The sequence below is a fragment of the Pinus tabuliformis genome, chromosome X (genome assembly GCF_031772625.1).
Source record: "Pinus tabuliformis cultivar Carrire ecotype Pingquan chromosome X, CPIR1, whole genome shotgun sequence".
Lineage (NCBI taxonomy): Eukaryota > Viridiplantae > Streptophyta > Pinopsida > Pinales > Pinaceae > Pinus > Pinus tabuliformis.
Window position 1 is genome coordinate 1,490,063,572 of NC_142308.1, and position 25,937 is coordinate 1,490,089,508.

General features: G+C 38.3%; 1 long non-coding RNA gene across 2 annotated transcripts in view; it reads right to left on the reverse strand.

The window, feature by feature from the left end:
* Positions 1-5,979: 5,979 nt before the first annotated feature.
* The window catches only part of LOC149145643 (uncharacterized), a 62,382-nt gene continuing 42,424 nt past the window's right edge, over positions 5,980-25,937 (reverse strand). Inside the window, exon 3 of one of the 2 annotated variants that reach the window (XR_016264052.1) lies at positions 5,980-6,526. This is a non-coding gene — a long non-coding RNA (uncharacterized LOC149145643). Of the gene's footprint in view, positions 6,531-25,937 lie in introns of both variants that reach the window. The other variant, XR_016264051.1, reaches the window with a different exon arrangement.

Here is a 25,937-nt window from a genome sequence, read left to right on the forward strand (position 1 = left end):
TCATAAAGGTTGTGCAATTTTCGTCGGGAGGTCGAGAGACTGACTACCAAAACTGCGCAAGGCACAGTCCAGGCTGTCATGAGGCTGACTCGCTACTTGAACTGCGCAATGCATAGTCTAGCCTGGCCTTCTAAGGACTGAAGTTGCACAATGCGTAATTTCAATCAGCAGTGACATGCAACCAGAAAACTGCATTGCGCAGTTTCTAGGGCCAGTGGGACACTGCCTCCAAGAATTGCGCAATACAAACCTGGAGGTCAGTGTCTGGCTATACTTGCGCAATTTCTGGAGGGAAAGCAGAGCCTTCGCTTCCGGAAATGCGCAGTGCTAGCGGAGCAAGGCACGGTCTGGGCCAAGGTAGCCCAGTCCAGTTGACGGGCGACTGAAAACATGAGAAGTCTGAATGCATGGTTAGATGAGTGCAAATGAGAGTGAATGATCATTCATGCAAACAGCAAGTGCAAGATTCAGAAAACATGAAAGCATGCATGTGCGTGAAGCGAGTTGCTGCAATGACGACCGTCTGTGCAAAATAGTGTCATGCATGCGACAATAGTGAGATGCAAACGAAAACTGAAACGGTGCTAGTACAAGCTAGTATGCATGCAAATGACAGCAAGCGCTCACTGAAATCGAGCAGACAACACTCACACAAAGCGAAACACAAAAAGCAACAAAAACACAATACAAGTCATGAGCAGCGAGCTTACCCCAAGACAATGGATCTGAATGTGCTGACAACTCCTAGATGCAATGTGGGATGCCAGAGCTACAAGGTCGATGGGAGGAATGAGATCTGCAGCATCTAGTTGATGAGTTTTTGATAAAATCGAGGTTGTGACGCGCATGCCACAAATATAGGAAAAGCGACACTTGGCGGGAGGTTTTTAAGATGATCCTTGTGTGTAACCTCCAACTGCTAAAAATAAATCCTTGAATCAAATGATGTCTTTGCATATTGCCTTCGGAGGAGAAGCCCATGCATGCAAATCAGTTTTGCTCTGTCCTGGAGGGAACCGGTCAATTCAATTGCACATGCAACAGTCTACTCAGCTAGGAGGAAAAAATGCGCATTTTTGGGAGGGAGCTGGGCTAGCTGCCCAAAGGGATTGCGCAATTTCTGGGAAGAGCAGCTAATTGCTGCCGAGAATTGCGCAATTTCTGGGCCGAATAGTCCCATTAGGAGGAATTGCGCAATTTTTCCAGTGAATAGTGACAGGCAAATTTGCGCAATTCTAGAGCCCAGTAGGCTACCAGACAGAATTGTGCAATTTCTAGAGGGAACGCTGGTTCCCCTCCAGAATTGCACAATTTCTTGAGGGCGTTGCTCAGCCTGCAGCTAGACAAAGTTCGGTGAAATAGCCTGTGAGGGGGATGCAACAAGTTTTGATGGACAGGCTGTCATTTTGCAAGAAAATCACTGAAGCTTGTGTACTTGACAAGGCAAGACATGCTGCTGTGAAAGGTTGGTAGGGAGGCTCCAAAACGAAGCTAAGGAAAAATTTTGGAGGGTAGTTGTAGCCACTACAACACCACACAAAATTCTTCTTATAGAGATTCCAATTGACGAATACCAAGACCATGACCCTTGACCTATTAAGACACTCCAAGATCAAGACATCAATCCTCTTCTTTGTAATCGCTGAGATAATCATCATCATTGTTGCTTCACCAAGGTCATCATTCATGCACCTTCACTGAGATATTCATCATAACAATGAGATCATTTCCGTTGCACCATAGCTCCATCTTCACTTAGATCGTTGCTGCACTCTCACTGAGATCATCACCATGTCAACGAGGTCTCTATATGTATGAGAGCAGCACCGAGATGTACATCTAGATCATGACCTTGTCACTATGTCCTCATCATGATTATCATTATGTCGAGATCATGATTGTGTTTAGAATGGATCCCGAGACAGAGTGTGTTACTATGGGATCATCACAACTATGCTGATATTGTGTTTTTCTTCCTGCACCGAGGTCTTCTTCTTCATAGGTATGCCGAGATCATTATTGTATTTTTCTCCATCATTAATTATGCCGAGAGTGTAATACTGAGAGTTCTTTATCAAACATATGCCGATATTGGGACTGCACCTTAGTATGCTGAGACAATGCTCATTAAGACTGTGAAACAGCACCGAAGAACACATAAATCCTTCTCCCTCTTCAACACTGAACTACTATACTCATCTGAGATTTCTGAGCCACTGTACTTGTCCAAGATTTCAGAGGATATGAGTTCTTGTTCTGCCTATAATGTGGATTCTTTGCACGCCTATATAGTGTGGTTAGCCTTGTATATAAGCCAACATGATAGTGAACCATTGTGTCTCCTTACTTGAGCCGACATGACTGTCTTTTATTTATTTTCCAGGCCGACATGATGAAGAGGATTGTGCTTGTCATTTGGAGGGCTTCTTACAAGTGTAACAACACTTCATAGACTCTGAATTATACATTTATGACAAGATGAAAAATTCCTAAAGACATCAAGACGTCTTTGATCTATGAAAAACACTTCTTGCTCATGAAACCCATGATGCAAGGAATACAATAAATACATTTGTTTTTTCTTTACATAAAATCACAATTACAAGTTGTTATGAAGACCGAACTTAGTTACACTTTCTTCAACATAATACACATGCATCATCTTGAATTAAAGTGAAGCAAGGTATCGTCCTCTTCCAATAAGTTTATCCATGTGTTGACATTGTTGTTGCTAGAGTTATTTGACCAGGAGTTGAATAATGTCGAAATATGGAGAGAACTTAATATTCTATTTTGACGCCATTAAAAAGAGGAGTTCAATTCTCGAAATTGAGGATATTGCAAGGGTCCCAAAAATTTTGAACGGAAAATCAATGAAATGATTTAGTGGTTTTGATCCAAATTGTACAAATATTCTATAACTGCGTGTTAGACTTGGAAAAATTCTGTGGCAGTTTACAAACAACAAATTTCAGATGTGTTTTCTGGGCAATTGGAGTCAAATTTCAATATCCGGAACATGGGTTTTGTGTATAACAACATCAATTAGATCCTTCGGGAGAATTTTCGCGAAATTATTAATGGGTTGAGAGATTTCGTGGGTTCTTTAAAAGGGAATCATTCATATTTTGTAAATGGTTGGACTGGAAAGACATCCAACAAATGCAACGACCAAGATCAGCTCATAGAAAATCGAATATCCAGTAAAATTAAGCTTGGGAATATCCTACTCCAGGGACTAGCCATTTGACTTAGGATTGGTTGTGCCTTCCATTAAAAAAACGCAGAAATGAAAACTCGGATTTCATGCATCAAAACTGTGCTAGCCTCATAGCTAGCATTCACCATTCTTGCAGTCATCAATTAAAATATAGAAAATTGCATGAGATGCAAACACCAAGTCAAAGGCAAAAATATTATATGACAGTTGGATAGAAAGGTGGCGGTCAATAAAAGTCATTTCCAGATTTGCAAAGATTTAAACACAATGTTCAAGCATCATTTGAGCACCTGGCAGCAATGAAAAGTATTCAAAGGATTGATTCCAGACTTGGGAATATTTAGTAAACAAACGGCAGCATTTTCAAGAAACAAATTCTTATTTCAAATTTGAGAGAAAAGCATCAACATAATTCCAAATTTCCAAGAATTGAAAATCAATCTCAACGTTTCAGCGAAATTACAATTATGGAAAAGATGAGCACAATATTCTAGATCAAATCTTCTATTTGAAAAATAAATTATGATGTGTAATTACAATTATGGAAAAGATGAGCACCATATTCTAGATCAAATCTTCTATTTGAAAAATAAATTATGATGTGTAATCAATGCTTTTGTGAATTCTTTTTTAAGCCTGGATAGTTCCAATGCCCCTACCTATTTTCAGATCACCTACTATTGGGATTATATTATCAATATACCTGCAACCTTTCTTCTGTGTACAAGAAAAATCAACATCCTATCAAGTGCATCTATAGCAATCAAAAGTGCTTGTATGCAAGGGAAATTCTATCGGAAAAAACATTTTATGGTGATTTTTCATCAGCTGTAAAATAAATAAATAAAATTAACATTTGACAATGGAAAAACATGTCTTGCACTCGAGTTTCATTCCAGATTATGTGGCAAAGATCAAACACTAGAGATTATATAAATTGAACTCATTTGCCTAATTTTCAGTATGAGGATGATAAAGTATCTCTTTTATTCAAAAAGGATGCTTCATCAGTCAAATCAGAAGCAGTTTGCAAATGAGTTGAAGGAAGAGTCTAAGCCAGCATTCCTTGAGAAAGAGCACTTTAAGAAAAATACATACAAGAGTGAAGAAAAGTGTGGAGTTGAATTCAAGGTAGTGTAGCATCTGTAGAAAAATGATCCAAGTGATGAAAAGTGTGGAGTTGAATTCAAGGTAGTGTAGCATCTGTAGAAAAATGATCCAAGTGATGAAAAGTGTGGAGTTGAATTCCAAGGTAGTGTAGCATCTGTAGAAAATGATCCAAGTGATGGAGGAGTTGAGAAGCCCAAGAATTATGGAAATTCCTTGGAAAACTTGTTACAGGAAGGACATTTACATAAAATAAACATATAAGAAAAATGGGCTCGAATAATAGTTGAAAAGCAAGGTCATTTCATCAAAGAAAATGGACCCCAACAAAAAAGATCAATTGTCGACTCATCTTATTTTCTCCAGTACATTATGCTTCTTCCTCTTCTCGTTAACATAGCAGTGAGATTCCTATCTTTTCTTTATGATATCTATATTATAACAAAATATAGATTGATTCATCGATGAATGACAATAGTTATTGCAGAAGATATGGCTAAAAACTTGCTCCAAAGTGGAAGAATGTTGGAAATAACTGAAAGGGCATGGAAAATCAGTGATGTGTGATGCTCTTATCGCTGAGGCAGTTGTTTAAAATTTTTTGAAGATAATTGTTCCAGTTTTGTTGGAATTAAACATGCTCATAAACTTAATTGGATCTACATTATCAGGGCATAGGAAAGTTACAGGGTTATTAAAGGTTAATGACAAGCGACATAAGAAATAGACCAGTCAAGCAGACATTCACCATGAAACAATTTAACAACGTGGCTGTCCAGAAAGAAGAGTTGGGTCTTATTGGATGCATGGAGGAAGTAACAGTGTCTATCAAGGTCAACTTAAAAATAAAAAATATTCATGTTAAGCAACTTGTCTGTTGAAATATACCTAATACAAACAACGATTTCCTAGTTGAAGTTGAGCTTTTATCCAGGTTGAGTTACTCATGGGCTATTGTACAAAATACAGTTGACAAAAAGTTCAAAGACTACTAGTGGATAAATATATGTCTAATGGTAATCTTAGAGATAACTTAAATGGAATAGGAAAAATATTATAGATAAAAGAAGTGAGGTGAATTCCTTAGCAAATATTGCTTTGGATATCATTAACTATGGTGAAAATTGAACCATATTTTAACCATGAATAGTTAAAGGACAATTGGAGAATAGGTGGAAGAATTGAGCAGGATTAAAGGGAAAATAACAGAGTTTAAGGGAGCAACTTTAACAACCTCCAGATTCTAAGGCAAAGGATCAACAAGCATAATATTAAGGCATATTTGTGACAAAAAATTAGGAATCATTTACAAGAATAAAGGAAATCAATCAACAATCAGTGAGCCAATTCACAGATTTCGAGGCACAAGACTTTCAATCAGCTCCAGATTCTTGCAATTATTTAGAGATTATTTTTATTTTTAGTGAATTGTTTAGATTTTTATTCCAGGAAGCTAGATACAATCAGTTGGATGTAATGGTCTATATATTGTATGATTTTGAATGTAAAAGGGTTGCCTTTTGAAGCCAAAACCCTGCCATTTTTGTAAAGACTTCTATTGTAGAGTTTTTAATTGAAGGTTTCTGGATTTAGTTTATGACATAATTTGTTTCTCATGTATGTCTTTTCCAATGATTTCATAATATGTTTGAGGTTATATAGAAGTTATGACAAGGATAGGTTTGAGTATCAACCTCCCTGACAACCCATTACAAAGTTATCATCTACACTGAGACTAGCTAATTGAACTGTCTGCTTAAATTAGTTCCTCTACATCATTAAATTATTGCCTTCTGTCGGCTCTTAAACATATTTATGTGGGTTACAAATATTATCCATTGCGCATCTGCTCTTGTTAGATGATTAAGTATTCAAGAAGGATACCTAGTTATCTAATTTCTCTTCTATTCTTCTACCAAACTCTTTAAAGCTATGGTATTTTGTTGATGTTAAACGTTGGCACTTTGATAAGGCCTCTGCAAGAGAGGGATTTATTTCTGATCATAGATTGGATACTCATCAACAACCACCTATGCAAATCCTAGATATGGTCGTTGTGCTTCATAGGTTGTTGTCCAGTGATAGTGAACAACATTAAAAATGCTTGTAACAGTTGAGGGAGACCCCTCTAGTTTGAGGGCCAGCTTGAACTTAAAGTTTGGTCAAGTTCATTTCTCGGCGTAGTTTGACAACCAAGCACTGCCTTCAAGAAACAGATACAACAATATTAATGTCAATCCAAATAAATCTATGCAACTATAACCATATTATGCAATATCTCTTATAAGAAACAACATCATCAATAAGAATTCATGAAGGCAAGAAACACATAAAGGAAAAGCAACATCATATAAATCAACCAATAGAGAGTTTCCCATCATAGATATCAAGGAAATTTTGTCATCGATACCAATCAAACAAGTTAAACAACTTTGTCACAGGAATAATGCTACAGTCACGAGAATAAGATTGTTGTTACAAGAAGAACACTGGTGTAACAGGGATCACTGTCAAACCATCTACTAGACACACCACATCACCAAAAATATTTTTCAACAAAAGGAAGGCAACAAGATGACTTATAAATATTTGTCCCTCATTTAGCATGAGAACTAATACAAGCCCTAAAGAGCCTAAGTTTATCTTTGCATAAGCCAAGTAGCAACAAACCCTCTATCCACAAAATTCTACACCCTGCAATCATTACACAATTTCTTCCATACATGTTCTTTCAAATCACCGCTCAATAATAATGCAAGCCACACAACATATAGATATATGAGCCGTCAGTAAAATCATATTGATTGTCCTTAGTCATGTTTATGACCTCTTGAAAAAAATTATACCTCTACAATAATTCCTTTTCAATATCAAGATAAAAGCACAAATTGATTTACCTATGCTCTAGCTAGATCCAATACTAAGTAATAGATGTGCATAACCATAAATTTAAATAGACTCGGTCCTAGTCACATTGTGTTGATTTTCTACAAGGAAGACAAAATTCTACAATCCATATCCCTTGTCATACAATAGTTTTGCCATAAATGATTAATGTCAAACAAATTCAAATAGAGGAACATGAGGGTCACTATTTGACATTTCACCCAAATAGAAAAAAAATCTCAGTTTCAAACATTTTTACAAAGCAACGATCTAAATCTCTGAAGACATTATGCACACTATATGTAAGAGATTAACTATGTGTCTTCAATCAAGGCAACATTAATAAACATCAATTGGAAAACAATATAAATTCACACATTATAATTTCTCAGTCAATGATGGCCATCTTCATCCCTTCATTGCACACTTAAGAATTTAAAAGAAACTCAAACTATGAATAACAAACCTCCAGTACAAGATAAAATCGTACAACAAAGGTAATTCGTGACAGACTTATGAGCAAAAAGTGCGTATAGCAATGCATTATTCCTATCTCATATACCTCGTGTCTTTTCTGATCATATTGTGTGCATATCACTACAATTTGTATTCTCCTCATCAAGAGACCAAATTGATTGATCTCAGAGCAAATGCACACACAATACTCTATCTTGGATTACGAATTTATAAGTTTTGAAGGGTTATCTCAAAACAGGGAAAGTGCAAGCTCAAACTATTGAAAAGTTAATGGTATTTGACCATGAAATCAAGCGTCAATGTTAATGATTTTTTTTAATTTATTTACTTGGTTAAACAAAGATTTACCTCCAACTGTCACTGACCAATTCGAACAAAGTCCAAGGATATTATTTACCAAATGTAAATTATTGTTTTACTTCACCCGTGGATGTCCAAACCAACTTCTACAACTGCAATAAATATCTCCATAAATATTTGGACCACACATGAATAATTTATATTAAAATATTATTTTATGAAAACAAATTGGTCCATTAATGAATTTAGTATAACCACTAGTGGCCAACTCCACAAACCATATATAACGATGACCTCCACAATAAGTAAAACATTATGTATGCAAGTTATTGGACCAATATATTTAATCTCCATAATCATAACCACCATGTGTCATAACCAATGACCAATTAACATTAACCAACTAAATAACAACAATCAACATTAACCAAATGAACTTCACTTTGACTTGATGACCAATCAACATTAACCAACTGAGTTTTGCACCTATACTATCCCTATGAATGTTGTAGAGCCCCTGTGATGTCATTAGTAACATTCTAGGTTGACATCAAGGACAACATATAGCCATAATGCCAAAAATATCCGCCTTTGGACTTTATGTCAACCTCCTGCAAAACAACACCAAGTATTCTCTCCCCCTTTGACATCAAGGGAAAAGGGCAGAACCTAACTGAGAGAAATTCTCCTCCTGCAATGCTCGACACTATAAATATGATATGATTATGTGAAATAAGAAACATTGTTGTACATAACCTCTCATACTGACCATGCTCCCCTTAATAATATATTGGGCCTCGAAATGCATCCTTCCATAAGCATGACTAACACATTTATTGATTTTATGATCCCATGTTAACATGAATCACCCAAAGCAACAAGGATATATATAGGACATGACCAAAGCATCCATCAACAATGGCATATGATATCATAATGACTAATAAACATATGTAAACACAACAACACAAGCCATTAAGTAGAATAGGATTTATCAACAACATATCAATCATGAAAACAACACACACACACACACACATATATATATATATACATAAACATCATCCAACAGTAAGCCATGCATTCATTAGATAGGTAGTTCCCATAACAAATCATAATGCCGATAATGAATAATTTGGAAGCATAGGAGAGCTCCCCTTGAACTTGTGCCGATCAATGATCCTTATCATAGTAGATGCATACATCATAAATCAACTCACCCAAACATTAGATCAATAGTCTGCAGTAAACTAATGTTAGAACCATGATGCCAACAATGTGTTGTTGTCGAAAATGAGAAGCTCCCCTTGAACATGTCATATCTTATCTTGTAAATCGCAGATGAAACATTAGTAGCATAATGTTGGCATTGATGTGTGTTGTAGTGTTGCAGATGTGTTGTTGCTTGGCATTGATGTTAACCTGGTTGCTTGGGTTGCAGGTGAGTTGGTTATTCTTGTGTATGTATGGTTGCAGGTGACTTGTGTATGGATGATGTGTAGATGGGACTAGCTTGGATATTTGATGATCTTATTTATCATATCGTTGCATACATGTGTTGGTGACCGCTACAGGAGAGTTGAGGAGGCTTGTGATTAGGTTTGCATGTTGATGATATGATACATAGGGTTTGGAGAGGATCTACAGGTGTCAGTGAATGCTTGAGTTGGTTGTACAGGTGTTGGAGGATGTCTGATATATTTTGGAGCTACATACTGATGGCAGAGATATTTTGGAGCAGTTTGATGGCTTATATGTTTAGTATAGTTGTTGGTTGGCATCCTAGTCAACCTAGTTTGACTTATGATGATGATAGTGATGTGGCAGTGATTTGGTGAAGTGTTGCAGAGGTGTCAATGACTTCCAGAGGTCCTACAGAGGCTTGTCAAGCTCTGGAAGAAGTTTGGGCATGTTTTAAGCTGAGGAAAGATGTTTTTGACCATCCTCTGCCCCAGTCGCATGGATGATGAGTCATGGAGCGAATAAAAAGTTCCATTCGTTAGAAAGCAGCGTATTGGAGCGATTGAGAAGCTCCAGTCGAGTTTGTGCAGTGTTGTGCATGTTACTAAGCCTTTTCACAAGTCTTTCTCTGCATTCCTCATGCAACACAACTAATTTTGGTATTATGGATAAATTCTTGTTCAAAAATTTTCAGCATATGGTTGGAAAAGTTCGTGGGGTCTCTAGAAGTTGATCAAGGTTGAAGATATCGAAAGGCTAGTGGAGCAAGTAGTTTTATTTGGTCAAGAAGCCTATCTCAACCAAATATGAAGTGTGTGAAAAAAATTGTTGAGTGGTCCGTAAACTGTAGCATTTACTAAGTTACTCAACACAGAAAAATGATAAATAGAATAAGGCTTTGAGTCTATTTTGTTAGTTGTTTTGAGAGTGTGAGAGAATTCCATTGTGAGGACATTGTGAGTGAGTATAGATTGTTGCAACTATTCACACAATATTGCATAGATATATCAGAATTGCGTATGCAGAATTCAAAGATTATTTGAGAAGAAAAATTCATATTTTATGTGTTGTAGAGTGGAGAAGAAATGACAGTTTGTGGTGTGTTAGAGTGCAAAGATAGTTGTGAGTAGAAGAGAATAAATAAACCTCTCCAAGTAAATTTTTTGTTCAAATTTTATGAGTGGAACGATGGTAGTTGTTGGGTTGCTCATGTTGAGCGAATTGAGAACCCATTTTGAAAATATATGAAACGCGGTTTGCATGGAGGAAGTGAAGGGGTGGAGGCTTCAGAGTGAACAGTGATTTGGCAGATTCAATAGAAGGAACAAATTTCTCCATCCAATAGGAGTTGGATAGTCCAATGGTAGTTCGTCGAGGATCGTTGATTGTGAAAGCTTCCAGCGGATAGATATTTTGTAGATTCGTGAGAGAAACAAATTTCATGTCTGAAAAGGCCAACACACTATGAAGGATGCCGAGTCATCTAGCTTATGAGTGTAAGCTAATCTATGTACAATTTGTTCAGCAAAATAATAAAACAATTGAGCAGTGTAACAACAACAGGGTGGTTTTCTCCTAAAATGGTTTAAACCATAAATATTTGTGTTCTTATGTGTGCATGCTTATATTGATGTTTCTCACGGTTACTCTTCTTTGAGTTTATTGATATTTTCTTGTTTTGATATGTTAATAATGTTTATGCATGTGGCTAATTGAGAATCCGATTTTTTTTTTAAATTTATATAAAGGCCATCACTATTAATTCACCCCCCCTCTCAGTAGTGATCTAGTTTCCAACAATTGGTATCAGAGCAAGTGCTCTTCAGTGAAGCTTGGCTGCTTGGAGAGTAGATTGTGGGTCATGGCCAAAAGCAAAAAGAGGATGTCTCAAAAGAAGGGTTTAAAGAATGAAAATATTCAGTCCATTGCAAATGAAGCAGTAAAATTTGAAATATCATCCAAAGAAGTTGTGTCACAGGGTAATATGTTGAAAGCAGTTTTGAATTATGATTTTGATGATTCTGTTGAGTTGCATAGTGAAGAAGCAAATGTTCTTGCTCGTATTAAGGCTAAATATGAATTAGCAATGGTTGTAATCAAGAATTAGCTGCTCAAGTGGATAGACTAACAACTACATGTAGTGATCATGAGAAATTGTTGTAGATTTGTGGTGAGAGAGAAAAATCTCAAGGAGGATCTCACTACCTTGAGGACCCAGCTAGTAGACTCAAACATAATCGAAGAATTCATGTGCAGCAAGAAAAAGGAAAAGAAATACTATATGGAAGCACTCAAAAATGTGGTAGATAAATTGAGAAAGCAACTTGAAGAAAAAGACCAACATCTTGAAAAAGTATAAAGAAACATAGCAGTGAACAGATCTAGCTCTAGCCCTCAAATAGGAGAGACAAGTTCAGATGTAGGAAAGATGAACACAGCAGAACCAAAGAAGCCTACAATGAAGATTGTGAGCAGCCATGACAATGTTGGAGAAAAGAGGCAACAAATTCATCATCAGCAACAAAGAAGATATTCGAAAGGAGCTTCTATGTCAAGAAAACCATACACTCCTAGAGTTGATAGCAGCAGAGTTCAAAGGCAAAATCATAACTCATTTTCCCCTTTGTTGAATGAGATTCACTGTTTCAATTGTCATAGTTTGGACACGTGTAAACTATTCGTAGGAGCAAATTGGACACATCTATGCAACTTGGACAAAAAAGAAGATGATCTTCTTTCAGGTATACAACTTTGTTTAGTGGTTTATGTTATGCTTGTAACATTTTTGGCCATAAGGCCATTGATTGCAAATCTAGTACAAGAAGATGGAAATCTAGCATGAGTAAAAAAATATTGAATCCTCTAGTTTCTTATCTTGGTCATGTAGAGTGTTATATGTGTCACAACTTTGGACACATGACCAAGGATTTCCATATGCCTAGATCCATGAGACCTTCGATACAAAAGCAACAACCAAAGAAGCATGCACAACAAAGGAACCAACCAAGAGCTATGTGGAAGAAAAAGGAGGAACAATTAAGAATGTGTGGTGTTTCTCTTTGTTCATGTGATTAGGAGGATAAATGGTCTATTGATAGAGGATGTTCACGTCAATGTCAGGAGATAGGAGCAAATTTCACTTCTTGAAGAAAATCAAAAGTGGTCATGTTGTTTTTGAAGGAAGTGAGCCAACAAGAATATTGGGAAGTGGCAAGACCAACCTTGGTGAAATGAGGACCAATGCATAAAATGTATGTCTCATTGAGGGTCTTAAGCACAATATTCTAAGTGTGAGCCAAATGGTTGATGGAGGAAAGGAAGTGGTCTTCAACTCCAAAGGTTGTTTCATTCGAAAAGAAGGATCAAAGAGGGTGATAGCTAAAGGAGTCAAGACACCTGATAATGTTTATGTATTGAAGGGAAGAGTAAGCAAAGAAAGGATATCAAAGAAGTACTCTTCATCTTCAGATTCTGAGTAAAAGAGATCAACACATATTGCAGTCCACTCTTGCATGATAGATATTTTAGACTGCAAAATGAATGTGAAGCCTTCATAGGCTCAGGGGAAGTATATGGCACATCTTGTTTTGCACGTAGTTAGGTTGTGATGTTAATGATGCTTATTTCTTTGATTATGATTTCTTGATGATGGATTTTTGCTACTGATGTTGTTTTTGCTAAGGTTATTGTGATTAGGAAGAAGGATGGCACATGCTCAGGGGGAGCATCTCATATGCCTCCAATGTTTTCAATGATATTGATGGCATCATGGTTCCTTGGATGAGTTTACTATATGTTCCATGCTATGTGCTTATCTAACATGAGGTTGTTGCAAGAGCTTGTAATTTGGTTGTGCATGGATTATATGTTGCCTATATGAGTTGACATGCAGTTGGCATGTATTATGCATCTTGGTTTGATGATATTTTGCATGTGATGTTGCTATGAAGTAGTATGATGGTGGATGGTGTTTATATTTCTGAGTATGGTTGTTGATGTGATGTTGTTGATGCGATGTTGTTGCTGTCACTACATATTGTTGCTATTGTCGGTTCAATTTATATTGCAAAGATTCATGCTCCATATGATGATTATTGCGGTTGTTATGTATAACTATAGAGAGCTGATATATTGGATCGATTGGTGTGCTATGTTGTTGGTTTATGATCACGCTGATATATGCTATTGTTGGGACACTATGTATTGTTATGCGTTGCTTATTACTGTTGCTGATATATCGATTCATGGTTGATGATTTGGAGAGGTTGATACATGTCTCTTATGTTATTTATATTGATACTATCTTGTTGTCATAAAGACAACATGTCACTAATTATATGCTCCATGTACTTGCATTATGGCATTGTACAAGACTTGCATTGATGAGAGGATTGTTATGAGAGCCATGTTTGGCATATGTTGCATAACGAGTCATGAGAGTTAGTCTAGCTATGTATGGGTTGTTGGTAGTGTTGTTGTAGCCATGTATTTCATGTATTATTCATGTATACTCTCACACTTTCATGGAGAGACAATCTAGATCCATGCATGCATTAAGAGAGATAGGTATATGAGTCATGTTTAAGCCATATATGATCCCATTGATGTAATTGTACAATCATGTATTATCATTTTAGAAGCCATGTAATAGGCATATGAAGCTTTGTACTCTATTGCATATCATTTGGTCATAGTCATTGGTCCATGTGGAGTAGTCTCTTGCATATGGAAAAGTGGCATTGACAACAATACATACATATATATATATATATCAGTGCACATTCAGCCATAGAGATGTTTGCATTCAGTGGAGTATGGTTGGTCATGCTATTGTGACTTTGTCATCATGCATTTGCTTCCACCATGTTTTTCTTAGAGGATGTTATAGCTTCTCATAAAAGTGAGATATGTTAGTTCTAGATAGTCATTGTTGTTGTTGATGTATGAGTTTTCTGTTGTTGGAGAGTACATTATGGAGAGGATCTATTTGATGTTGTCGCTTTAGAGTTGGTTGGATATATGTTGTTGTTGTTATGGAGTTGATTAGAGTTGTTGCTTCTAGTCGGTCACGTTATGTTGTTACTACTATGCATTGGTGATTTGATCTACTGCTACTATTATGACATGGATTATGTTGCTACTGCTTCAAGAGAGAGAGCATGTGTTTCAGTTATTTCTATTGTTCCTTATTTTCATTTTGCCTCAGGAGTGAGAGAGTTTATTGTTACTTCTGATAGGAGATGTATATTGTTGCTCTAGTGTGTTATTGTTTGGGCATAGCTTATGTCCAAGGGGATTTTATTGCACATATTTTTCAGTTATGTGGGGGAGTGTTGTTGTCTTTCAGTCTTGCACTCCATTTTTCATCACCTGCATATGATTTTGAGTGGAGTTTATGTTTTTGTTGATGGATCCCATTGCATGGAGAGGAGCATATAGCATTTTTCCTTGACATGTTTAGACATTTTCCATTGATGTCAAAGGGGGAGAATGTGAGGACGAGGATCAATTTGCAGAGGACAGTTTCAAATGGTTGTTTCAATTGGGGTTGCCATCAATGCCAAATGGGAGATTATTGACATTGATGTGTGTTGCAAATGTGTTGTTAGTTGGCATTGATGTCAACCTGGTTGCTTGAGTTGCATGTGAGTTGGTTATGCTTGTGTATGGATGATGTGTAGATGGGACTAGCTTGGAGATGTGATGATCTTCTTGATCATGTTGTTGCATACAGGTGTTGGTGGCTGCTACAAGAGTTAGAGTTGAGGAGCCTTATGATTAGGTCTCCATGTCCCGGATTAGGTCTACACGTTGATGTTATGATACATAGAGATTGGATAAGATCTAGAAGCGTCGGTGAATGCTTAAGTTGGTTGTACAGGTGTTGGAGGATGTCTGATATATTTTGGAGTTACATACTGATTGCAAAGATGTTGTGGAGCAGTTTGATGGCTCAGATGTTTAGTATGGTTGTTGGTTGGCATCCTAGTCAACCTAGTTTGACTTATAATGATGATAGTGATGTGGCAGTGATTTGGTGAAGTATTGCAGAGGTGCTAGTGACTTTTAAAGGTCCTATAGAGGCTTGTCAAGCTTTGGAAGAAGTTTGGGCATGTTCTGAGCTAAGGAAATATTTTTTTGACCATCCTCTACCCTAGTCACATGGATGATGAGTCATGGTAGTGATTGAAAAGTTCCAGTCGTTGGAAGGAAGTCCTGTGGGAGTGACTAAGAAGATCCACTTGAGTTTTTGCAATGGTGTGCATGTGAACGAGCCTTTTCATGAGTTTTTCTCTGCATTCTTCGCGCAACACAACTAATTTGGTGTTATAGCGACATTCTTGTTTGAAACTTCTCGACATATGGTTGGAAAAGTTCATGGGGTCTCTAGAAGCTTATCAAGGTTGAAGATGTCAAAATCCTAGTGGAGCAATTGGTTTGATTTAGTCAAGAAGCCTATCTCAACCAAATCTGAAGCGTGTGAAAATAATTGTTGAGTGGTCCATAACTTGTATCATTTACTAAGTTACTCAACACAGAAAAATGATAAATAGAGGAAGGCTTTGAGTCTATTTGGTTGGTTGTTTTGAGAGTGTGAGATAATTCCATTGTGCGGGCATTGTGAGTGAGTAGATATTTTTGCAAATATTCACACAGTATTGCAGAGATATCAAAATTTTGTATGTAGAATTCAGAGATGATTTGGGAAGAAAAATTCAGATTTTATGTGTTGTAGAGTGGAGAATAATTGACAATTTGTGGTGTGTTAAGAGTGAAAAGATAGTTGTGAGTAGAAGAGAATAAATAACCCTCTCTACACAAAGTTTTGATTCAGATTTGATGAGAAGTGATGGGACCAGCCCTTTATATCTACGGGTTAATATTTAACTGTTGATTGAATGATATTAATGATGTGGTTGGTTGACCTTTATGGTATTGTACTACAGTTTAATTGTGATGAGGACATGTGTCCTGGCCTTGGGCCTCGTTCCTTCCTGCTCTTACTATCCTCCAAAACCCTAAACTATTCATTCCATTGTTGTTTCTCTATGCTGCTTGCGAGGTCTGCGGTTTCACAAAATGAGGGTCTGCTCTGTTAGTTTGACGGTTTTTCGTTTCACTGTGCCTAGGCATGCAACTCTGCGAGGGTTTCCACCTGCGTATGCTCTCAGTGCTTCCGGTTACATGGTTGGTTTTGAGTCTCTGGGTATGAAACCCTTGGTCTCAATCTCTGTTATCAATTTCGCTCAGTTCTGGTTATGTTTCCAGTCGTAGGCTTTGGTTGTATACGATTGTCTTCAATGCACTTGCTTCACAGTCTGATTGTTTGCTTGGTTTTTTGACACAGGTTGCAGTTGTGGAGTGGCTCGGCTTTCGGCTCTCACTCGGCAGTCATCCAAAAGGTGAGTTCTCTCTCCATGCTGGTCTTTTCTGCTTTGTTTTCCTCTGTCGCTGACAGTCTTGGCTCCTTGTGGGCAGCGAGCACCTCTGCGACTGTAACCTTAATTCCGTGGCTTCTCTTCTGGTGTGCACGGGCTCGGCTCTCCCTCGGTGAGTTTCTTAATAACCCTTTCCTCTGCTTTTTGTTTTGTTTTTGTAACTGTGGTTTCGTTCTTCGGTTCTAATGGCCTACTTGTTGACCAATGCAGGTGAGCAACAGGCTTCGTTCGTCATCCTCACGCCTTGTCTCCTACGCCTGAACCGGGTAGGGTCGCTCCTCGGTGTTTTTCCTGTTTGACTGTTTGAGGGTTTCGCTGTTCATAGGGTTTTATGGGTCATTAGTTGAGTTTTGGCTTCGGCCTTGTTGCACCCTAGCCTCACTGTGCCTGTAGCTTTACTGTATATTTTTATGGCTCTGCTATTGTAACCATGGTTGTATTGATACGGTCCTGTGATGGCCTCGCGGTGGTTTATAGTTTTGTCAACTCTGTTTTATTTGCTGGTCTCTAAACAGTGAACTGTGGAGGCTCGACTTTGACAAATATATATATATATATATATATACAGTAGTTTCGATTGTTAAAAATTTGCAAGGAAAATGGTTATGCGTTCGTTTCTGTACCTGTAGCTTGTTTTCTTGGTATTCCTCCGACTGTGGCTCTCTTGTTTCTCCCGTAGGCTTGCTCTGTTACGTTGCTGACTTGTTTGGGTGCTCTCCTCGCTTCGGTGCTTATTGTTCACTATCTGTCATCATTGTGCTTATAGAAAAGAAAATGAATTTAATTGTATTTCGAAGAAAAGATGTTAAAGCTGTAATATGAATGGATTCAGATGTGTTTGTTCTTCAGAATGCTTCTATGAATTTTCTCTATTCAATTCTATAATGGTCAAAAAGATTACAATAGTCGTTTCCTCTTTTCGTTTTGTAGAGAACACTGGACAGTTAGAAAATTGTTAGTAGTTACATTAAGTGGTTTCTGAATAACTGTCTTTTCTTGTTTTGTAAACTAAAAGCAAATTTTAAATAAACTAAAAAGTAAAAAGAACACGTAAACAAAACACTAACAGTGGCTGAGACAGCCATTCCTAGAAATGTAAATGAAAATGAAAACTAACGAAACTCAAACTGTTAGAAAAGACAAACTCCCAGCCATGACCTCCCTGAGTTGGATGCTCCTGCATCAGGCTCCCGGGGTAGGTGAAAATTCATGGCTCCGGTCCATGAGCTCCTTGATAGAATACCCTGCACATTGTATCTGTCCTGCATCAAGCCACGAACTGTCCTCAATAGGGCAGTTCTTCCACTTGACGAGGTATTGTAGGTACTCCTTTCTCTGAGTCCGCCTGGCCACCTGTGTATCGAGGATTCCTTCGATTTCAAGTGGCTGAGCTGAAGGCATTTGTCTCATCCACGAACTACTCTCTCCCTGGGTATCCCGCTTTGGCTGTGCCGAACTATCCTCTTCCGGATTGGCAGTGTATGGGAATAAATTTGCCACATTAAAGATGGGCGATATTCCTATACCTGGAGGCAATTGCAGCTCATAGGCATTTGCAAAAAATTTACGCAGAATTTTACAAGGTCCAATTTTTTTGAATTTCAGCTTATTGTATTCGCCCTTAGGAAATATTTCTTTGCGCAGATGCGCTAGAACCTGATCCCCTACATTAAATTGTACCTCCCGTCGTTTTAGATCTGCTTTCTGTTTGTACCTTTGACTGCTGTCCTGTAATTTCGTCTTCACCTGCTCATGTAGGTCGTTAATTTCTCTTGCAAAGTCTTCCCCGTCAGCACTTCTTCTTTCTAACTATCCCAAATCTCGTAGTTCATGCACTCCTCAGGGATGCATTCCATACAAAATCTGAAAAGGACTATTTCCTGTGCTTTGATTCGGTGAATCGTTGTAAGCAAATTCTGCTTGAGCAAGTACACGATCCCACATTCGTGAATTTTCTCCAACTAGACTCCGCAGCAGGTTTCCTAAACTTCTATTCACTACCTTCGTCTGCCCATCAGTCTATGGGTGATAAGTAGAGCTGAAATTTAACTTCGTGTCCAACTTTTTCCACAAGGTGCACCAGAAATGTCTTGTGAATTTCACATCCCTGTCGGAAATAATGGACTTGGGCAAGTTGTGCAATCTGACGACTTCAGTGAAAAACAAGTGTGCTACATGGGTAGCGTCACTAGTTTTTCTGCGAGGGATGAAGTGTGCCATCTTCGAGAATCGGTCCACCACCACCATGATGGAATCAAAACCCCGTTGTGCTTTGGGCAGACCCAGGACAAAGTCCAGACTGATTGAATCCCACGGTCTGTTTGGAATAGGCAAGGGTGTATACAACCCCGTGTTCTGACTGTGCCCTTTCGCCAACTGACATATCTTACACCTGGTCACATATCGTTGCACGTCTCTTCGCATCTTCGGCCAATAATAGAAATGACTAAGCTGATCCAAGGTCTTATCAACACCAAAATGTCCAGCTAGACCTCCACTATGTTTTTCCGGATGATGTTCTCCCTCATCGAACATTCTGGAACACACAGCTGTCCTCCCTTGAATAACAGCTCCTCCTGCAAGTTATAGTCTAGCCATGGACTATTGTTCCTCAACAATGGATTCTGGCAGGCTTCATAAGCCTCCTTGAAATCTGTGTCTGTTTGATACAAGTCCGTCAGGTGTTCAAATCCCAACACTGGTATTGTGCTCTCTTGTAAGAGTAGAACTCTTCTGCTTAGTGCATCTGCTACCTTGTTCGCTTGACCACTAATATGTTTCAATACGAATGTAAAACTCTGCAAGTATTCCACCCATTTTGCATGTTTGTGATTCAGCTTATGTTGCTGCATAACATACTGTAATGCAAAATTATCAGAAAACAAGACAAACTCATTACCCAACAGATAATGTCTCCAATGCTTCAAGGCTTGGACGACGGCATAAAACTCCTTGTCATAAGACGTATACTTTTGTCTGCTTTCATTTAATTTTTCACTGAAATAGTCTACTGATTTGTCTTCCTAGCTGAGTACGGCTCCAATGGCTGTACCACTAGCATCACAACGAACTTGGAAAAGTTTGTTGAAATCAGGCAACCTCAAAATTGGCCTCTCAGTGATCTTCTTCTTCAATATCTGGAAGCTCTTCTCTGCAGCTTCAGTCCACTGAAAAGGTTGACTTTCCTTTTTGATGGTATCCAACATAGGTGCGCAAATTCCACTAAAATTCTTTATAAACTTGCAATAGAAACTTGCCAACCCATGAAAACTTCAAACTTTGAACAGACTCTTAGGGGATGGCCAGCTAAGTATAGCTGCAACTTTTTCTGGGTCCATTTTCAGCTCATTTTCTGCAATCACAAAACTCAAATAGACTAACTCCTTCTGAAAGAAAGTACATTTTTTCAAATTTATTAGCAACTTGTTTAGCTGTAACTCCTCTAGAACATATCGAACGTGTTGAAAATGTTCTTCCTTGGTCTTGTTGAAAATCAGTATATCGTCAAGATACATAATCACAAATTTCCCAATGAACTCCTTCAGCATCTCATTCATCAGGTGCATGAAAGTACTAGGGGCATTACTCAACCCAAATGGCATCACCAGCCATTCATACAGCCCTTCATTAGTTTTGAAAGTTGTTTTCCATTTGTCCCCTTCTCTAATTCTAATCTGGTGGTATCCACTCTTCAGATCTATCTTCGAAAAATATGCTGCCCCACTCAAGCAGTCCATCATGTCATCCATTCGTGGCAATGGAAATCTGTATCTGATCATAATTTTGTTTATTGCTCGTGAATTTGTACACATCCACCACTTGCCTCCTTTCTTGGGAGCTAGAACTATCAGAACTGCGTAGGGGCTTAAACTTTCCCGTATCAAGCCTTTGTCCAACAATTCCTGTACCTGCTTCCTGATCTCTTCGTTGTCCTTGGGACTCATCCACTAAGCAGCTTTATTCGGTAAACTAGCTCCAGGGATGAAATCTATGTGATGACTGATACTCCGCTTTGGTGGTAATTTATCCGGTAAATCATCCACCACAATGTCGTTGAATTCCTGCAACATCTCCTAGATTTCTTCAGGTAAGTCAGAAATTTCAGTGTGCAACAGCGCTACTATTAGTCTCCCTACAACAGCATACTTTACCTCGTCATCTTCAATCTATTTTAGAAATTCTTTTCCACCCACCAGCAGTACTTTTGTCCCACTAGTTTCTGTTGTTTCTTCTTCCTTGATGGGTACTAGCGTATGCTTAATCCCATCCTTGACAAACTTGTAATAGTTTGTTTTCCCATCATGAACAACTTTTCGGTCATACTGCCATGGTCTACCTAGCAGAATATGACACACGTCCATGGGCATGACGTCACAAATCACTTTGTCCCTATACTTGCCAATATGGAACTCCACCTCACACTGCTCATCAACTAGCAGTTGGTGACCCTTCTGTAACCATGACACCTTATAGGGAGTTGGGTGCTTCAGTCTTTTTAAACCAAATTTCTCCACCATCTCTGTTGCAACCAAATTATCAGTGCTTCCATTGTCTATAATCAGTTTGCAGCACTTTCCATGTGACTTGCACACAGTCCGAAATAATGCCTTCCTTTTTGTTTGTTCAGCTGTCTCCTTTGCCGGTTTTAGCAATGCCTTGTTCAAGACTAAGGTCTCTCTTGTCTCCGGTACATTCTCTACCTCTTGAGGCGATGCCTCTGCTTCCTCTATCTGAGCAACATATGCTCCTCTTTGACCAGCCTATTCTCCTTCAGGACATTCAAAGGACCTGTACCCCAATTGTGGCACTTGTAACACTGGTAGGCAGCTCCTCTGCCCCTGCCATTTCCCCTTCCTCTTTGGTATGGCCTTTCTCCCCTAGTGCTACCTTCTTTTTCTGTTGTCCCTGAGGTCTTTGAACTACTGCCCTCTTCACTATTGTTGGCAGTTCTTCCTTTGCCAAAGGATTGTCCTTTCCCTATGCCAATTCCTCATCCTCTCCTAGCATTCTGCTTCCTTGCGACATTTCTTCTGCTTTTAAGGCACTCTGGTATGCTTCCTCTATGGTTTTTGGAGAAAGAATACTTATCTCGTCCAATATCTCCAACCTTAGGCCATTCACAAACCTTGTTGTCTTTTCTGGGGTGTCTTCAGTATAACCAGCTCTCAAATTCACCCGATAGAATTCTTCAATATATTCTTTCACCGCCATTCCCCTTTGCTTCAAATTCTGCACCTGCCGATACAGAGCAATCTGGTAATCTTTGGGCAAAAACTTACCCTTCATCTTGGCAACCATTCTGGTCCACTTTTTAATGGGTAACTTATTCAATCTTCTCCTCTCTGCTTGGACACTGTCCCACCATAAGGCTGCATGTCCTTTCAGCTTGGTGGCAGCGAATTTAACTCTCCTATCTTCGTTGACCTCCTCACATTCAAAATATTTGTCTAACTCACTAATCCAGTCCAACAACACTTCTGTGGACAAACTACCATCATAGTTCGGAATTTCAAGCTTTGGCTTACTGCTAGCCAACAAAACTGACCTTAACAATTTGATTTCAGGTCCTTCTTCATCTGATCCATCTGTCGTAACTACAGCTTCTTCTTCACTGTCGTCCCCTACTTCTGGATCCCTTCTCCTTCCTGCTTCTACTGCCACCAAACGAGCATTCAGGATCCTAATCTCTTCCCTCAATCCTTCATCTACTACTCTTCGAATAGCTCTGCCACGACCTCTTCTTCCAGCTTCCATTTTATAGAGAAAAACAGTTAACTGTACCTGCTCTGATACCAAAATTTGATGGGACCAGCCCTTTATATCTGCGGGTTAATATTTAACTGTTGATTGAATGATATTAATGATGTGGTTGGTTGACCTTTATGGTATTGTACTACAGTTTAATTGTGACGAGGACATGTGTCCTAGCCTTGGGCCTCGTTCCTTCCCGCTCTTACTATCCTCTGAAACCCTAAACTGTTCATTCCATTGTTGTTTCTCTATGCTGCTTGCGAGGTCTGCAGTTTCACAAAATGAGGGTCTGCTCTGTTAGTTTGATGGTGTTTCGTTTCACTATGCCTGGGCGTGCAACTCTGCGAGGGTTTCCACCTGCATATGCTCTCAGTGCTTCCGGTTCCATGCTTGGTTTTGAGGCTTTGGGTCTGGAACCCTTGGTCTCGGTCTCTGTTATCAGTTTCGCTCAGTTCTGGTTATGTTTCCAGTTGCAGGCTTTGGTTGTATACGATTGTCTTCAATGCACTTGCTTCGCAGTCTGATTGTTTGCTTGGTTTTTTGACACAGGTTGTGGTTGTGGAGTGGCTCGGCTTTCGGCTCTCACTTGGCGGTCATCCAAAAGGTGAGTTCTCTCTCCATGCTGGTCTTTTCTGCTTTGTTTTCCTCTATCACTGACAGTCTTGGCTCCTTGTGGGCAGCGAGCACCTCTGCGACTGTAACGTTAATTCCATGGCTTCTCTTCTAGTGTGCACAAGCTCGGCTCTCCCTCAGTGAGTTTCTTAATAACCCTTTCCTCTGCTTTTTTTTTTTTGTAACTGTGGTTTCGTTCTTCGGTTCTAATGGCCTGCTTGTTGACCAATGCAGGGGCGCGACGGGCTTCATTCGTCGTCCTCATGCCTTGTCCCCTACCCCTGAACCGGGTAGGGTCGCTCCTCGGTGTTTTTCCTGTTTGACTGTTTGAGGGTTTCGCTGTTCATAGGGTTTTATGGGTCATTAGTTGAGTTTTGGCTTCGGCCTTGCTACACCCTGACCTCACTGTGATTGTAGCTTTACTGTATATTTTTATGGCTCTGCTATTGTAACCATGGTTGTCTTGATACGATCCTGTGATGGCCTCGCGGTGGTTTATAGTTTTGTCAACTCTGTTTTATTTGTTGGTCTCTGAACAATGAACTGTGGAGGCTCGGCTTTGACAAATATATATATATATATATATATATATATATATATAGTAGTTTTGATTGTTAAAAATTTGCAAGGAAAATGGTTATGCGTTCGTTTCTGTAACTGTAGCTTGTTTTCTTAGTATTCCTCCGACTGTGGCTCTCTTGTTTCTCCTGTAGGCTTGCTATGTTACGTTGCTAACTTGTTTGGGTGCTCTCCTCGCTTCGGTGCTTATTGTTCACTATCTGTCATCATTGTGCTTATAGAAAAGAAAATGAATTTAATTGTATTTCGAAGAAAAGATGTTAAAGTTGTAATATGAATGGATTCAGATGTGTTTGTTCTTCAGAATGCTTCTATGAATTTTCTCTATTCAATTCTATAATGGTCAAAAAGATTACAATAGTCGTTTCCTCTTTTCGTTTTGTAGAGAACACTGGACAGTTAGCAAACTACCAGTAGTTACATTAAGTGGTTTCTGAATAACTGTCTTTTCTTGTTTTGTAAACTAAAAGCAAATTTTAAATAAACTAAAAAGTTAAAAAGAACACATAAGCAAAACACTAACAGTGGTTGAGACAGCCATTCCTAAAAATGTAAATGAAAATGAAATCTAATGAAACTCAAACTATTAGAAGAGACAAACTCCCAGCCATGACCTCCCTGCGCTGGATGCTCCTACATCAAGAAGAATAATTATAGTTGTTGGTTTTCTCATGTTGAGTGAATTGAGAACCCAGTTTAAAAATATATGAAACATGATTTGCATGGAGGAAGTGAAGGCATGGAGGCTTCAGAGTAGACAATGATTTGGCGGCTTCAGTAAAAGGAACAAATTTCTCCATCTAAGAGGAGTTGGATAGTCCAATGGTAGTTTGGCGAGGACCGTTGGTCGTGGGAGCTTTCAGCGAATAGATATTTCGTACATTTGTGAGAGAAACATATTTCTTATCTGAAAAGACCAACATACTATGAAGGAAGCGGAGTCTTTCAGCTTATTGGGTGTAATATAATCCATATACAATTTGTTCAGTAGATTAATAAAAGAATTGAGCAACGCAACAATAATTGGGTGGTTTTCTCTCGAAAGGGTTTCCACCAGAAATACTTGTGTTCTTATGTGTGCATGCTTATTTCGATGTTTCTCATGGTTATTATTCTTTAAGTTTATTGTAGCCTTCATGTTTTGATAATCTAATAATGTTTTTGCATGTGGCTAATTGAGAATTCAATTTATTTATTTTTAAATGGTATAAAGGCCATCACTACTGATTCACCCCCCCCCCCCAAGTAGTGATTTAGTTTCCAACACATAAATCATCACCAAAATAATAATTAAACAACATATGAAATCATCATCATTGCAAGGCTCCCCATGAGATCATGCACCACTGATCCTATGGACCTGATTGCGAACTACTCCACATGTACTTCTGTAATCCCTTTAGAAATAAACATCAGATATAATAAAATACAATGGGGACTATCTTTCCTTACTCTGAATCTGAAGAAGAGGAGCTAGACCTCTTATTTCTGCTTGGATTCTTCTTTAGTACATATAATTTGTCTGCATTTATGAATCCTTCTGCTATACTTGTCTAGTGTCTTCTTCTATAATCTTGCATCCAGTGGATGTAAATATAATTAAATGCCCTTTATCAACTATTTGGCCTACACTTAAAATGTTTTGCTTTAGCTCTTCAACCAATAATACTTCAATTTCTTCTCTATTCTTAACATCAACATTAGCATTACCCTTTCCTAGTACTTTTGCAGGTGCATTATTTCCAAGAATAACTTTACCACTCTTGTCTTTCTTGAGAGAGATAAATTTGTTCTTATTTCCAAACATGTGATGACAGCATCCTCTATCAATGTACCATTGATATTCTTCTTCAAATGTGCATAGAACAAGGCCACACCTTATTTGTTCCTCTTCCTTCTGCTTAATATTAGGAAAGGATCCATCTTTTTCAGATCTTTTGATAACAACATTATTGTTAGGTTGCTTTCGAGGGAATCTTCTTGTTTTCTAAAATGTATGTATGAATTCATTGAATTGGTATTGCATTCTTTTGCTACATATCTAAGTTTATTACATGTATAACTCCTTAAATGACTAAAGAAGGGGGCAAAAGAAACATAATATT